Source organism: Palaemon carinicauda, unplaced genomic scaffold (genome assembly GCF_036898095.1).
Source record: "Palaemon carinicauda isolate YSFRI2023 unplaced genomic scaffold, ASM3689809v2 scaffold817, whole genome shotgun sequence".
Taxonomy (NCBI): Eukaryota; Metazoa; Arthropoda; class Malacostraca; order Decapoda; family Palaemonidae; genus Palaemon; species Palaemon carinicauda.
This window is the reverse complement of record NW_027172113.1, coordinates 25,826-43,376: the sequence shown is the minus strand read 5'-3', so window position 1 is coordinate 43,376 and position 17,551 is coordinate 25,826. Positions and strand designations below refer to the sequence as shown.

At 41.3% G+C, this 17,551-nt stretch overlaps 1 long non-coding RNA gene across 4 annotated transcripts in view; it reads left to right on the top strand.

The window, feature by feature from the left end:
* The window catches only part of LOC137637531 (uncharacterized), a 44,294-nt gene extending 26,908 nt beyond the window's left edge, over positions 1-17,386 (top strand). For 2 of the 4 annotated variants that reach the window (XR_011043687.1, XR_011043689.1), the window contains exons 6-7: positions 12,474-12,678; positions 13,712-17,386. This is a non-coding gene — a long non-coding RNA (uncharacterized lncRNA). Of the gene's footprint in view, positions 1-8,537; positions 9,617-12,473; positions 12,679-13,711 lie in introns of those variants that run through there. The other 2 variants (XR_011043690.1, XR_011043688.1) reach the window with 2 other exon arrangements.
* The last annotated feature ends 165 nt before the right edge of the window (positions 17,387-17,551 follow it).

Below are 17,551 nucleotides of genomic sequence, written 5' to 3'. Positions count from 1 at the left end.
CTTGAGGGGCCTGGTTTTCCAGGCCAGATGTCAACCCGCACACGCTGTGCGCCTCGTGTCGAGGAAATAAGTGCTCCCCTTCCTCCACGTGCCCGGAGTGCGAGTCCTGGCCAGAGCTTCAGTGGACCCTGTTTGCCACTAAGAAGAAAAAGGCGCCCAAATGATCTCCCAAGAAGGCGGGTCTCATCTCGCCGTTGACGTCGCCCTCAGCACCTTCGGAGAGAGAGGTTCTCCTTCACCTTGCCCTACCCAGAGTAGGGGACGAGGTAAGTCCGTTGCGGGGAAACAGCCTATTGCCGGTCCCCATGAGTCTGATATCAGGGATTCTGTTAATGTGGGGCCTACGCAGACGGGTGGGGGTCTGCTAGTGTGGCGGAAGTATGTGTTGTGGACGAAGTCCTGGTGCCCGCAGGACCCATCTCAAGTGAAGGCCCGGTGTGGGGGAAGCCCGAAACAGCTCCTACCCCCCCATCGTGGCAGTGTTTTTCAGGTTCAGCAGGTTCCGGGGGCGGTCGGGACAAAGAAAGGAGGACCACGTGTTCTTCGGACCCCGACTCCATTGTTTGGACAGCGCCTAGGATGCCCTTCAGGTCCCCCATGCGGCAGGAAGATGAGTTTGAGGGCTGGCTTGCCTCTCGAGCCGCTATTCGCACGCCCCCGGCGCCCTCAGCAACGCTTCCTCCAGACTTTATGGAGCCCATGACCCCGATATCCAGACCGAGGGCCCCTAGAAGGCTTGTGGTAGAGACAGAAGATTCCGACAGCTCCTCCTCCTCATCTTCCTCCTTGGACAGCTCCTCGACCTCCAACTTTTCGTCGGAGGAGGACTCCAGCGACCGGGACACCAGGAAGAAGAGGAAGAGGTCCAGAAGAAGGAGGGCTAGCTCCCATGCAAGCCCGGCGAGGAAGAAGGCGAAGTCCCTGAGGAGAAGGAGTAAGAAGAAGAGTTCCCGATAGGGAGGTTTGTAAGAGTGGCTTTTCACCCTCGCGGGTCGAGCAGGACGGCTGCCGCACCAGTGCCTGCCTCGGTGGCCGCTGGAGCCGCTTCCGCGACCTTGCCCAGTGTCTCTTTGGCTCCGCCCGCCTGTCGGGTGCAGTCATTGGCACACTTTCCCTTGCCTGGCAAATCATAGGCTCCATCCGCTCCCAGCAGCTCGGACCCCAGCCGCTTCGTCGCACCAGCTCCGTCCAAGTTACGGAACCTGCCGCTATCGCGACCTTCAAGCAGCTCCATTCGGTTCTCCTCTGGAGGAGGTAGACCCATGACGGCTACCCCCACCCTGGCGGCTCCAGCGGTGACGGAGACAGCCGCTCCACCAACCCATCAAGAGGGAAGGGATATCTCCGCGCCCACGGATCCCTCCGTCTTCGAAGATGCTTCCGACACGGAGGTGCAAGTAGTGGAGGAGTTGCTAGACACCGGCGAGTGCTCCCCGGACGAGGAGCCTTCGTACAGAAAAATTCTGCCCCTCATTCGCCACCACCATAGGCTGGACGAACCACAGCCGTCTTCGGAACAAGCTTGGCTGTTATGTCTGGGCAGGATGGTTGACAATCCTGTACAACAGAAGCCATCCCTGACCTTAGCACTTGACGTTGCCCTGGGGATGGAGCACGTTGATCAGTTTGTGTCGGGCCCTAAGAACTCCCTGAGAGCCCAGGGTTCCTTCAAGCTCCTACCGGGACTGAGGACCCAAAAGAAATTTTATGTGCCATACGGGCGGCACTCAGGGCCCCGCACAATGGAAGAAGCCGTCGCTACCCTGAACCAGGGCAACACAGATGAGCGGAGACTTAATGCACCAGTGGTTTTCTCTCAAGCAGAGGCCGCCATGATGGAGGACACCGCTCAGGACATAGTCAACGTGACCTCATGGCTGGACTGGTGGGCATGCACCCTAGCAGGATTTCAACTGGCGCACGACCTATCGGTCCCAGAGAACCAGGCCCTCTTACAAGAACTGATCCGTTTCGGGGGGGGGGGGGACGGGGATGAAGTTTCTCACCTTCCAGTCCCTTACCCAGACAGCGAACTTGGTTCTGAGGAGGAGGGACACAGTGCTGAACAGACTTCCCCGTAGACTCCCTGAGCGGGAAGCTAAATTCCTGAGGAATGCCCCGGTCTGGGGCGAGACCGTGTTCACCCTTCAGGCGGTGGCAGAGACGCTAGAAAGAGTGGGAAAATTGAAGTTCGTCCGAGCCCAGGCAGCCGGCGACAAGGCGGCCCTCACACAGGAGATCATCAGCGGACGGGGCCTACCCGCCCATGCCTCCGACTAGGCAGGAGGCCGCCTCCCCTTCCTTGCATCAATCCCCACGGCCCTCCCGCAGGAGCGGTGCCCCAGCCCAGGCCTCCTGTAGACCTAAATGTTCCGGCTCAAGGAGAGGCCGTTCTAACCGTCTCCCCAGAAGGAGATAGGGAGAGGGGCCCCCCCACACCTTCCCACGCCTCAGGTCGGGGGATGCCTCAAACATTATTGGCAAGCATGGTGAGACAACGGTGCGGATCCCTGGACGGTGACAGTCCTCAGGGAGAGATACAGAATTCTCTTCCTGTCAGAACCGCCCCCTCTGATCCCCGAACATCGAGCAGAATGGTTGGCACCCAAGGACACCGAGAAGAGAGCAGCCCTGTAAGGGGAAGTGGCAGCCATGTTGAGCAAGGGAGCTCTACAGCCCGTCCAGGAACCATCCCCAGGATTCTACAGCAGGCTTTTGCAGATGATGGTGTTCGTTGTCGCTTTGAAAGGAAAAATGCCTTTAGAATTCCTTATTCTATTCCTTCTACCCAACGGGTTCTCCAACAGGAGAGATGGATGTTTTGAGAAGACACATCTGATGGGAGAAAATAGGTTCTTGCGTGGTGCTAACATTTTGAAGGCAAGTATCACAGATAGGGATCATTGGTGTTAAATTTTACCATACGACTGATTTTTTTTTATAGTTCTGAATCTTCAGTACCAGATCCCCGGGCGTTCTGACAGGACGCTTTTCAAGGTCACGGGACAGAATAGACGTCTTTGCGTTCCTTCCCTTCTGTCTAGTAAGGAGGCTATCGAACAAGTTAGGGCATCGCAAGATCAAGTGATGGTTCCCTGATCTTATATAACTGCTCACAGAGGCCCCAGGTGATCTCCCTCCTCTTCCCGAAATACTCGGACAACCACATGTAAAGTTTCCTTCAAGCGATATAATCGCTTTGACCTCACATCCTGGGATTATCCAATAGCTGCTCGCAAAGAGAGACTTTTTGAAGCCAGTTGCGAAGCACATGCCTGGTTATCTCCAGTAGTGTTCTTCCACAATCTATCAGGCAAAGTAATGAGTACTTTGTGTTGGGTGTCGTGGACAGAGTATCTCTACATACAGTGCCTTTAGACCAACAATAGCAGAGTAGAATTCTTTTTAAATATCAGGTAGGAAAACTGTTTGGTGTCGGCGGTGAAAGTCCTTGAAGCTAGTCTTCAAGCTGAATGTAGGTAACATTCCCTTCTTGACCAAATTCTCTCTCCTCGCACAGAATTTTGAGTGCGCCTGCCCTCACTCGGAAGTCTTTAAGCTAAACGGAATTAACATTTCCTTCTGGATGGAATTTTCCGTCATCATACGGAACTTTGAGCGCACGTTCCCTCACTTGGAAGTCTTTAAGCTGAACGGAATTAACATTTCCTTCTTGATGGAATTTTCCGTCATCATACGGAACTTTGAGCGCACGTTCCCTCACTCGGAAGTCAAACCCCCGCCTCCGTGGAACGTTGTCAAAGTCTTACGTTCTCTGAAAACAGCCTTTTATGGGCCTCTTCGTCACGCCTCTGACTGAGACTGTCTTCCTTCTAGATTCTGTCCTCTGGCAGGAGAGTCAGTGAGCTGCATGTATGGGAGTAAAAATGACACAGCTTCATCCCTGAGTTTATAGCCACGACTCAAAATCCGGCTGTAACGGATCCTAGATTCGGGCCCTTCTGGAATGAGAGTCCCCGGTGGGTAGCAAATGAGCCTAATCAATGATTACTCGGCTATGTGAGAGTACTGAGGAAATACGTAAAAAGAACGGCAAAAAACCCATCGTCAGATCAGCGGGTTCTTTGTAAGCACAGGAAGAACCAAAAGGAAGATCATGAGATGTTTAGTTTCTTTCTGGATCAGACAGGTCATCGAAAAGGCCATTCCAAATGACCTCTCACTTCTGATCGATGTCCCTGTGCACACGATGTCAAGTCTATGTACATCCCTGGCATTTGTAAGAATTTCAGTGACACAGGTCTTGCTAGTTGGCGTGTGGGAAACAAGTAACATTCATCGTCCACTACCTGCAAGTTGTGAAGAGCGGAAGATTTTTGTGTTGTGGTGGAACCAATGACAATTTTGGAAATCATTTTTATTTCTCCTTGGTATATAAACCTGGAGCTCTGTACACATAATGGGTCTGCCATCGTCTACCCTTGAGAAGTCCTGCCGCAACGGCAAAGCGACGGTCAGTCCCTAGTGCTGGTGTGAGCGGGGTGGCTAGACTACCCAACTACTCCCCCATCCGTTAACTAGCGTAGGGTAGTAACACCTTGCAAAAGTTTTAAACTCTAGTTTCAGTTCCTCCAAAATAAATACTCCTATGAAAAGAGCTGTAGGTTTTTATAGCTAGGAAAAATACAAATTTTGAAATTCATAATTTTTACAAGAAATTTGGACAATATGCATACAGTATTAACAACCATAGAATTATGCTTTATTAGGCAAGGATGAGTCCTATTGTTTATAAACTTGCCCCTTCTATTTATTCCTTTTCTCTTTTGTCCTTGCTGTGGTTTGTTCCTACACGAGGACAGACTATCGAACGTACTTGTCTCGTTCGCGAGGTAAAAGGTTTAAGGAGTCCACAGATCTCTAGACGAGGATTAATTTTATTTGCTTTGGTTTTGCCTAATCGCGCACGCGCGTGAGAGAGAGACAGACAGACAGACAGACAGAGAGAGAGACAGACAGACAGACAAAGAGAGACAGACAGACAAAGAGAGACAGACAGACAGACAGAGAAAGAGAGAGACAGACAGACAGACAGAGAAAGAGAGAGAGAGGGAGAGCGGGTGCGAGTATGCATGTGTTTGCGTGTGTGTGTGTCTGCGGTGCGCGCCACCGAACGAGGGGTATTTAGTATAATGATTGTTTGTTTGTAGTGGGAAAGACTGTTGGTATAATTGAGGTGGTTTGTTTACATTTTTTTAGCAAGGTTAGGGCGGTGATGAATGTCTTGGGCGAATGCAATTGACGGTAGCAGGAGTCGGTTGTGTCCTGAATGCTGGAATATTATTATTTTTTTCATCAACCAGCCGCCTTGGAAGTGATTTTTTTGTATTAGCTTAAGTACAGTGTTTTCATTTATCTTTGTTGGGCGCGATCGTGAATGATAAAAAGTTTATTATTTATCTTTGATTATAGTGCGATAGTTCAGTTAGCTAGGAGTGTTTGTAAGTTTTTCTTTTTTTTATTTGCAGGACGTAATTCCTCCTTTGGACTCCTTTGGAGTTTTTGTTTGTCCATGGACTGTTGGTTGCCTTCCGCACATTTATAGATAGATTGATGACGACCCCGTACGTTTGATCATTTGTTGATTTAGATATACAGTGAACCCTCGCTACTTCGCGGTTCGACCATCGCGGATTCACCACTTCGCAGATTTTTTTCATAACCCATATATATATACATATTGGTAATAACAAAATCAACATACTGTACTGAATAATCAATATAATCGATGCAAAAACTAACCTATACACAGATGTGTACAGTAAATGCGTTTCTTTCTTCATTATGATCAGAGAAACGTAAACAAAACATTGGTTGCCATTTTTTATCGTGCTTTTTGGCGTGTTTAGGAAATGCATGATATAAAATCGCCTTTAATATTTGTGCCTGTTTTAGTTTAGGGTACTGTAGTAAATGCATTAAGTGTTCTGTACATTAAAGGGTAGTTTGTTAACAGTAATACGTACAAGGGAAGGTTTTAAAAGTCTGAATATACATGTTAAATAAATAGGTAAATATGGTGTCACTACTAAGCGGATTTTTACCTATCGCGGCCGGGTCCGGAACCTATCTGCCGCAATAAACGAGGGTTCACTGTAGACCGCTTTTGGATAACTCTTGATGACCAAGCTTAATATAAGTTCCGGATGATGATGATGACGACACTGGTTTGGCCTGGATATGGATATGATATTCTGAGAGTATAAAGTTAAGCGATTCCGCGGTGGAATTGGCCGTAGGGTAATACTCTTTGCCAGGAAGTTGTCGCAGTGGGCTAGGGCTGTTATGCGTATGTGGACGACAGTGACCACTCACACTTATATATTTCATACTTAAGTGTTTTCGCTTATGTTGGTGTGATTAATTGTTGCTGCTTTATGGCGTATGGTTGATGGCGAAGTGTAAGCATGCCTTCTGGACTGCTTTCAACTCCAGGACATTGATGTGGAGTTATTTTTCCCCTTCCAACCCGGTGCCTCGTGCCGTCCCGTCGAGGAGGTGGGCTCCCCACCCTTGGTTGGAGGCGTCTGTGAACAGGAGCAATTCTGGAGGGCTGGTCCCTCCTCTCTCGACCAGAGAACTTAATGACGAACGTGACCTGGCCAATGGGCGACCTACCGTTAATCCTACCCTCGGGGCACATTCCTGGATGCCGGGGGTAAAAGCTACTGAGAGCGCGGAACGGGGGGGTATATATTCAAATCTCTGGTCGTAGAGAGAGAGATAACCAGTGATCTCCTAAAGAAAGTAGTTCGAAGGTAAGTATGTTAGGAAAAATAAAAATTATTTAACATTTTTGATTTTTAAGTGTTTTTTTGGTACTGTGTGTGGACTGTTGGTGTTGGGTTAGAAAAGGGATATTGTTTTCTGATTATTGGTGAGTTCTGTGTACCCACACGCACCGTTATACCATATATATAAAATAGACTTGTTATTTTTGTCTGTTTTAGTGTCAAGTCTATGTTTAGTGATGTGTGATTTTTTGGTTGTGTTTAATTTGTAAGCAATATAGTTTCAAGGTTATGTTTCGTTTTACTGTTCCCTTTGTGCAATAGTCCAGTTGACGTAAAAGTCAAGGGAAAGTTTGCGTTGTGAGACAATTTGTTTGTCTGAGTGATCAAGGGTGTGGGGGTTTGTTTTTGTTTACATCCCGCCACAACACTTTAGTTCATGGTCCTGTACTGGCTGTTCAATTAGTTATGTAGTTATCTCAGCTCCCCCACAGATGACGACGACGATAATAATTTTTTTTTGTTTTAATTATTTTAATATTTTGATAACAACGATAGTGATGATAATTTTAACAATCTTAATAATGATATGTTGATGGTGACCGTCACGATAGGAATCATATTCTCTATAGTAATGCATAATAGTCTTTCTTTTCCCTCTCTTGGGGATGAAGCAGTCAAGCCGTGACTCGATGCAGGTGTTGTACTATTCCTTCCGAGCTCTATTCTTAGAATCTAATGAAGTATCTCCCTTGTCCTCCCTTGACAAGAGGGAGGGTAGCTGATTGTACCAACCGTGTTTCACACAATTGTACATAATTCCTTTTGTATATATTATGCTTGTATCTTCGCTCTTCCCTCGCACTAAAAAGAACATGAAAATTCATGTCTGGTTTTTCCTCTGTAATATTGTCTGTCTTGTGAACTTATGTCCTGTTGCCTTGAGGTTTTGTATATAAGGAGAGTGTTCTACAATAATATAACTCAGTCGATTGCTTCCTGCCTTTGAGTTCACAACCCTCTCTCGGCTCCGTCACATGATTATGTACCTACCCATTGAACATCACATGCCCATACTGCTATCCCTTCAGGGGAAAGGATTCCTCATGATGGGCAAATAATAAGGTGGAGTCTTCTCCCTTGCTATCATCTAGAACAGACCGACGCCTCCAGGGAGGAAAAATAACCAATCAGTTCGGTTTTAAGGGAACTTCCTGCTCACCAATTAGTGAGTCTACCTATTCTAAAAGACAGAAAGTCTAACCAACAGGTGGGCAAAGCTATTCGCCCACTCATACCACCTGTTTTCTAATGAGGTCCACTTGTCGATAACTACCTTCGGCTGTTCCAGTAAAGTTGAAGACATATCCTATTTTAAAGGACTCATGTTTGCGTAGCTAGGAAAAGTTCAAGTTTCTTTTGAAATTTGTATTGATTTTATGATGTCCTTTTAATATCGAAAAGTTCACTTTGGTTGGCTATGCGCCATAAATTCTTTAAGGGGGAACACTATCTGGGAGGGTTATTAAAAAATCTGCCTGAACTTGAATCAGTTGAAAATAAACATGTTTCAGGATGGTATGTGTGATAAGGTTTAAATATATGCTTGTAGAGAATTTTTATTTTGCAAGAGACTTATATTAAAGAAAATGCTGAGATTTCCAATCTATATTTTTGTATTTATAAGCCTCATTTACATATTTTTGTGGGTACAATAGTAAGAAAAGAATTTAGTATCTGTATTGTAGCTATTACATGTACCTAATGAAATACCCTCTTTTGCAGATCATGGTATACGTTATTGCTTTAAAAGGAGAAACCCCTTCATGGGTCCTAAAGCACTTCGATTTACCCAGGGGTTTCTCCAACAAGAGAGAGAGAGAGAGATGTTTTAAGGCAAGTATCACAAATTTTTACCATACGACTGATTTTTTCATAGTCCTGGTTCTTCTTTCTTTTTTAGGGAGCGTTTATGCTAAATGAAACAACGGTGTCTATAGGGTATGCTGTCTGTAATAACAAGCACATCAGTCAAAATCGAACACTTTTGGTACGATTTCTGACCAATTTCATTTCAATTTTGCTCAACCCAATACTATTCGGTACACTTTTAAGGTAGAATTGACAAATTCATTTAACCCCACTGAGAAAACATATCTGCCGAGTTTCTAATAGATCTGCTTTTCAGTTCAAAATATATAAAACATCTTAGCCCCTAGGAAAGATGTCTTCCAAATTACAGTACTCCACTTAATTGAAATGCCAAGACCTCTGGTCTTAACCTGGCTACCGGGTACTGCTTAGAAGTAATGGCTATCCCAAAATCCAAGCCAAGAGGGCTTTGAATAAACAATATATTGAGTTTTGATCCTCCCCAACCAATTAGATACCATAAAGGTTGGCCAGTGAATTTGTAAGTGTTTTTCTTTTTTTATTTTGGCAGGATGTGATTCCTCCTTTGGAGGGACTCAAGTTTTGAAAGTGGATTATTGTTGCATTTAGACTTCGCTATTCGATTGCTCAACTGTTGATGACCTGGCCTGTATACGACTTTTTTTTTTGGACTTTTTTGGATTTCTGAACGGATGATGACTTGGCCTTTGAATTAAGATTGCTGATGATGATGATGATGAATATGATGATGATGATAACAATGACCCCAATCAGGGAAGTAGTGTGTGCAAATTGCCACCCAGTGGAATAGTTGACCACCAAGTGGTGATACTGGTAGTTTGCCATAAAAGACAGTTTGGCTTTGTGTTGAGGACAGTGTCAGTGTCCTATAAAATAATATATACATATTGGTTGTGGTCTATTTTAATTTTAAGTTTGTTAAGGGTTTTTTATATGAATGGTGTTTTGGTTTTTGCATATTTAATATTAAGTTTGATCAGTTTTAAGTATTTTGAATGTGGATCCTTTTGGTGTTGATTATTTTAGTTTGTAAGGTAATAGAGCTTTAAGGTTATGTTTTGTTTCAATTTTCCTTCTGTCCAAGAGTCCGGTTGATAAAGTAAGGGGAAAGTTTGTGTTGTTGGACAATTGTCAGTTAGAGTGATTCAAGGGTGTGGGGGTTGTTTTGCAACATGTTTTGCAACATCCCGCCACATTATTTAAGTAGACATTGCTCCAAATAAGAATTACTGTAACTGGTTGTCACCAGAATAATAGACTTTGCTTTGGCCCCTAATGCTAAGGACATTAACCGTGGTGTAACATTCCGAGAAATTAAAGTGCTTCTGGTTATCGCTTTATCGCCACGACTGGATATATTTACTGCTGAAATTTCTATTAAGTAGATCTTAATCTATGAATTATCCTTTGCTTTTTCATCTGTCCTTTTGCCTTTATGTATATACTACTCTGACTTCGGAGGTAGCAGTAGGGGATTCAGCGTTATGAAGCTTCATCTGTGGTGGATAACGGGGGAGGGTAAGGGGCTGTGGCACCCCTAGCAGTACACAGCCGAACTCGGTTGAGTCCCTTGTCAGGCTGAGAGGAACGTAGAGAGGAAAGGTCCCCTTTTTTGTTTCCTTTGTTAGAGGTCGGCTACCCCTCAATTTCCTTGGTAGATGATGATGATGATGTACTACTCTAACTAATGGTCTCTTTGATTCATTTTTCCTCAAGTTTGTTTTTGTAGCCCAGGGAACAGCATATAGCATTCCCCCAGCCTTCTCATTGATACTGTGATCTTTGGATATTGATCTTAGTCCTTTTAGGCATTTTTGTAGAAGATCTTCCTTATTGTTTACAAGATTTTAGTCTTTACAGTAGAAGAGATCTTTAGACTACGCTACAGTACTCACGATTTTATGTTAAGTTATAAGGTACTCATTTACTAGTTTAGTTTAGCCATCTTTTCATTTCGTCCATGCTTTTGTAGCTTAATACTTTATTGCTTTGGTGCAATGCTTTGTATCTGAGGGAGCGGATATGTTGCGCACTTTTGAAGGGTGGCTCTTGCAGCACAAAATTATTTGTTTCTTTGTCTACTTCTTGCGTAATGTTCCCACATCTTTTTAACCCCAAAGATCCCTGCACATTTGGATTTCGTAACCACAAGCGTCTCTTGTAGTGATAAAAGTGATACCTGCTGTATTTGTTTCACGTGTCATTCACCCTTTTTCCTGCTAACGTTTCATCCCCGTTACCATCTTGATGCTTAGTCGGTTTTGCTTTCTTGATTCTCCTTCCTCTCAAACTCCATTCCATGTGAAATATTTCCCTGTTGAAAGCAGCGCCATATTTTCCCTAGATGACCGCGGAGGTAGCAGCAGTAGGGGATTCAGCAGTATGAAGCTTCATCTGTGGTGGAAATGTGGGAGGTTGGGCTGTGGCACCCTAGCAGTACCAGCTGGACTCGGCTGAGTCCCTGGTTAGGCTGGAGGAACGTAGAGAGTAGAGGTCCCCTTTTTTGTTTTGTTTCTTTGTTGATGTCGGCTACCTCCCAAAATTGGGGGAAGTGCCGTTGGTATATAGATAGTATTCTTGAAAATAGATAAAAGGCAATGTTGGTGGTCTTCGTTGGATGGCATAAGTGGCCCCCTCTAGTCTGTTACTGTTTGTGCCTCCATGGGGGTTAGTATACAATAGCAATGTTGTAACTTATGGTATATTCTGTTTTTGTTTGGTCCTTTTAAAGTTTGCTGATTGTCAGGATGTAGCTGTTGAGTTTGGAGTACTATGGACCTAAATAAAAATACTCATATACAAATTACCTTCACCGACGAGGTTATAAAATAACCTGTTTATTTATGTTTGTCTATTAGTAGTGTTATGTCAGACTTCTCAAATTTTAACAGCGAACAGCGGATAGGAAGAAACCCATCAAGTTTATGCAGGTATCTGATACAGTAGATTCATTCACGGTTAACTTGTGTAAAAGGGAAAGCTTGGTCCATAGGCTCGAGTAAAATGTTGACCATCTTCATTGGCAGATGTCTCAAATCTCTGATTGCTCTTCCTACTCGTTTTATATTTGATTCCATTCTGTTCGTACACATGTACAGTTACATACATTCACTTATACAGTACTGTGATAATGCGGTTTTAGCTTCAGACTGACCTCTAGACTAGTTTTATAGAACAGCTGTTACACCTACTGTATACTGTAGTCAAAATATTTGAAGAAAAAACCCCAATCTCTATCTAAATAAATGTAACTAGTTAATGATACCAATGCTCTCTTTTAACAAAATTAAATTTCTCTCTGACTAAAATTCTTTGAAAATATTTTTCTCTCAGCTCTCGTCTCACCATAGCTTCCCTCCATCAATACTTCTCCTACACGAAATCATATCTTACTGTATCTAAAACCCTTCCTCCAACAGTTCCCACCATCTCATCTGCAACATTTTCATTCTTAGATATTAAATTCATGTTAATATATATACTGTATGTACCATAATACTAGAATATGATTTTTGTAACATATGTGAGTCCTTAATATACTGTCAAAAAGACTTCAAAATAAGTCTTTAAAAAAATGTCGACACGAGTGAAGGTCCATGTAAGTGTTAGATTCAGCACTGTGTACTGCTGTAACACCCCGCAAAATTGGTGACTTTTTAGAGAGCCAATAAAGATCTATGCATTTTGCATTATAGTCTTGGGATGGTTTATTGCACCAGGTAAATCTGTCTGTTTGTAGCATTTATTTGCACTTAAGTAAATTTTTAATTAATTTTTCATAATCTGATAAACTGTAATTATTTGCAGGTCACCGTTATGGCTATAGCGCATTTGTGTACGTAGCTTCCGTAAAGAAGAGCTTTCTCGAGTCTTGATTGCCACTATAAGGAGATCAACAATGTGATAAGAGGTAAATATGGAAAATGTACCAGAGTATTGGAAGTTATTATTTTATAGTCGGTATTTGAAACTCCTTACGAAAGGATGTCCAAAGAATTTAATCTCGACTAAGGTGGGTATCACCATCAGTGCGTTACTTGTCTGTACAGTATCTTTTTGGGCCAGTAGCTATGCTTAATTTCTAACCTTTCTCTATACATGGGTGTTGAATGTACTCCCAGGCCCCATTGTTGAACCTCATATCCCAAATTCACAATTTGAAATGGGGCCTTTTTTTGGTCTTAAACTGTCCCTTGAGTTCACCTACCTGTCCTCTCATCGTGACTTGAATTTAAACTGTGTTCTTTTTAATCTTGTGTTATTCTCAAAGTTATTAGATTTGAACCTAGCATTGTGTAAGCAAAGTTAAACTCAATTTCTATATCAGACAACATTAGCGTCGTCTTAAGACTTGGGAAAACCTTCGTTTTCAGCCTCTGAGGTTTAGTTGTTTAAATTACTAACCTTAGAATTAATTTAATATTAGTTGGAACTTTTCATTCTTACCAACTTTTGTATTGGGAAAAATATGATGGGTGCAGTACTGTTTTAACCCTTTTACCCTCAGGCTCTTTGGAAATTTCCAACCCTTAACCCCCAAGGGGTTATTTTTTCCCCAGCACATTTTGCAGTATATATTTTTTAAATTCCTCTAACAGCCTTAATTTTTGTCATAGAGAGGTCAGGTTGGTCTCATTCTCTTGGAAAATGCCTGAAGTTTCTCAAAAAAAATATTAAAAATATGAAAAAAAAAATTTTTATAGCGTTTTTTTGCAAGGACGTACCGGTACGTCCATGGGGGTAAAGGGATGAGTTTTGTGAAACGTACCAGTACGTCCTTTGGGGGTAAAAGGGTTAAGTCTAGAGTTGATTTTTAAAATTATTGATAAGGGTATCCTAATTATAGTAGGGTCACTGTAATTTAATATTAGTTGGAACTTTTCCAGTCTTACACAACCCTTGTGTGGGAAAAATATATGATGGGCTCAGCCCTTTTTTGAATGTCTGTTGTTATGGTTATTTTCAAAATAATTGACATCTGATTATAGTATCATTGCCATAATTTTTTTTACATCTAAACTCACTACGTTCGTTGCAATTTTCAGGTGGCTGCCCCAACCCAGCCTGTAAATTATCACTTTCAAGACAAGAATCTTGTTGTTTGAAAGTCTGCTCAAGAGAAAACCTTCTTCAATTTCAAGCCATGCAAGATTCATAGATGCACGAAAAATCTTTTTAATATAGAAATCACACTTGTCTAACCCTTAGTGGTGTTTAGAAAGAAAAAATGCTAGCTAGCCCCTTGTGACAAATTATACTTTGGTTTTTGTCATTTTTTAGGTACAGTTATGAATATTTTTTTTTTTCATGTAGATATAAGATTTTTACACTATCATGCTTTTACTACAGTCACAATGTCTAACGTTTGCATTTTAGCTCGTACCTTTTTATATATATCTTAATATTTTTCTTATCAGTGGCCATGTTTCTGTTTTCACATAGTGCTCCATGATCATCATCATCATCTCCTCCCCCGCCTATTGATGCAAAGGGCCTCGGTTAGATTTTGCCAGTCGTCTGTATCTTGAGATTTGAATCCATACCTCTCCATTCATCACCACCTACTTCACGTTTCATAGGCCTCGGCCATGTAGACCCGGGTCTTCCAACTCTTTTAGTGCCTTGTGGAGCCCAACTGAAAGTTTGGTGCGCTAATCTCTCTTGGGAAGTGCAAACCATCTCCGTCTACCCCACGCCATGATCTCGTCTGTATGTGGCACCCGATTAATCTGTCTCAACAGTTTCGTTTCTAATCCTGTACTACCATTTAACTCCCAGTATTCTTCTGCAGGGCTTTGTTCTCAAATCTAATACAAAATCTGTAGGACTTGTTCCATACTACAAACTTTTAATGTGATTAAGAAATACTTATATGAACGAATATCGGAGGAAATCCTGTACATAATATGTGTGAAAACTTGAAATGTGTGACTTATAAGTGTAGTAAATTAGAAAAATCATATGACTATTGTATATACGTGCTTTAAAGTTGATAAAAATTCCAATAAAACAAATAAGTTTTATACTTTTATTTCAATAAAAGGCCAATGGGAGGTCTTATCCAAGTAAAGTCATGAATAGGTACGGGAAACCTCAGTGGAAAATAAGTTTAAAAGGTTAAAAGAAAAGAATGTAAATTTGTATTGTAGAAAACAGTCGTGAAATATGAGATTGAATTCTAGTGCGTGTGTAGTATTAAATGGAAAGGAACTATTATTGTAGTTTAGGGCTTATGAATTCTGGAAGTATCCACAAGTATTTTGGTGAGAACGTTCTTTTGAAAGAGCTTTAACAAGAAATGTTTATTTTCGAACTAGGGGTACGTGGAGTGCTATATCGCTTAATTTTATTTTAAGTTCATGGATGAAGGGATTACTAAACAACAGACATACTGTATATCAATTTACTTAACCAATCCTTAAATTCGATTAAACTTTATTTAGTTTTATTCATCAAAATTTTAAATCTTGAATACTCAACATAGTTGAATAGTTTTAACCTTTTCGACCGGCCTTGAGAGTCAAGATTTGTTTGGACAAAAGTATCAGGGTGTATTTTGGTTTTAACTAGAATTTTGTTTCGATAAAAGCATAAGATAGTGTTGCATAATTTATTCCTTTTACCCCCAGGCTATTTGGAAATTTCCAACCCTTAACCCCCAAGGGGTTATTTTTTTCCCAACACATTTTGGTGTATATTTTTTTTAGATTGCTCTAACAGCCTTAATTTTTGTCATAGAGTGGTCAGGTTTGTCTCATTCTCTTGGAAAATGCCCAAATTTTCTCAAAAAAATTATCAAAAATATGAAAAAAATAATTTTTATAGCATGGGGGTAAAGGATGGCTTTTGTGAAACGTACCAGTACGTCCTTTGGGGGTAAAAGGGTTAATGCATTTGGAAATGGTTACTATGCAACGCATGAAGAATTTCATTAGTAGTTATTGAAAAATATGGTTTGAAATAAGTATTTCTATATATCTTTTTAGGAAGTGAAGGCATTTATTTTGTTAAGGGTTCCGAGTGATTTGATTCTTGAATTGGCTGACTTTTAAATGTCTGCAGGGAAGAGAGTATTTTAATATTGCAGTGATGCAAGTTGTAGAACTTATTTTTCCAAAAGATATTATGAATTCTCGTCTTATATGCGGTAAGTATCATTTGTCTTTATTTGGTAACTACCACTAATACCAATACATTATTTCAAATACCAACATTGTCATCACTGTAATTGTAAATATATGTTCAATATTTAGTCATTTGAAAAGGAAAAAGGCAATTTCTATGCATGTTACATTCAATATTTAGTCATTTGAAAAGGAAAAAGGCAATTTCTATGCATGTTACATTCAATATTTAGTCATTTGAAAAGGAAAAAGGCAATTTCTATGCATGTTACATTCAATATTTAGTCATTTGAAAGCATTCTTTGCATTTGAAAACAAAAAGATATCTTGGCATGTAACTAATTTAAATTCATTTAAATATTGGTCATCAGTTTCGAATGTGCCAGAAACTAGAATTCTGGAAACCTTTAGTTTAATTCTCTGGGAATATCCACTGTAGTCAAATATACCCTTAGGAAGCTACTAAAGGAACCTTCCATCAGGACGACATGGCCTGAGCCCAAAAATAGATCCGTTTCCTGGTACAGTGAACCCTCGTTTATCGCGGTAGATAGGTTCCAGACCCGGCCGCGATAGGTGAAAATCCGCGAAGTAGTGACACCATATTTACCTATTTATTTAACATGTATATTCAGACTTTTAAAACCTTCCCTTGTACGTAGTACTGTTAACAAACTACCCTTTAATGTACAGAACACTTAATGCATGTACTACAGTACCCTAAACTAAAACAGGCACAAATATTAAAGGCGATTTTATATCATGCGTTTCCTAAACACGCCAAAAAGCACGATAAAAAATGGCAACCAATGTTTTGTTTACGTTTCTCTGATCATAATGAAGAAACAAACGCATTTACTGTACACATCTGTGTATAGGTTAGTTTTGCATCGATTATATTGATTATTCAGTACAGTATGTTGATTTTGTTAATACCAATATGTATATACATATGGGTTATGAAAAAAATCCGCGAAGTGGTGAATCCGCGATGGTCGAACCGCGAAGTAGCGAGGGTTCACTGTAATGTGGGCAATATGAATTTACTGTTGTGGTTTGTTCACCCTTATGTTGTAGCAAAGGTCAGTTCAATATTTTCCACATTTCATAATGCAATTTCTGAACTTCACTTGTAAATGTATTGAAATTTTGCTCAATGTGAATGTTCGATGCATGAACGAGAAAGTTGGAGTTTGAATTATTGCTTGTTTTAATGTATTCAGTGTGATGTTATATTGTCCATCAATATAGAAAGCTGTATGTATTTAAACCTGACCATAATAATTGAATCTTTTTATACATTATTTTGTACATTCATACCTACATATACCAAGGCCCTTCCCCCAATTTTGTGGGGTAGCCGACATCAAACAAATGAAACAAAAAAAGGGGACCTCTCCTCTCTACGTTCCTCCCACCCTGACAAGGGACTCAACTGAGTTCGGCTGGTAGAGTCCCTTGTAGTTAATGAAATCTTGTTCTACTTTCTCCAAATTACCAAATGTTATGTTCTTTCACTATTTGGAAAGAAATTACTCATAAAGATATTCTGAGAAGTTCACAAAAGGATATTATTGCCGTTAATTTTTAATTGATGTACGATGAAAATGTTCAAATTTGCTACTGTATTATTAATAAAGGACATTTGAGGTCATGATATTCTCTCTCTCTCTCTCTCTCTCTCTCTCTCTCTCTCTCTCTCTCTCTCTCTCTCTCTCTCTCTCTCTCTCTCTCTCTCTTTTGTACTTGAGCATCAATGTT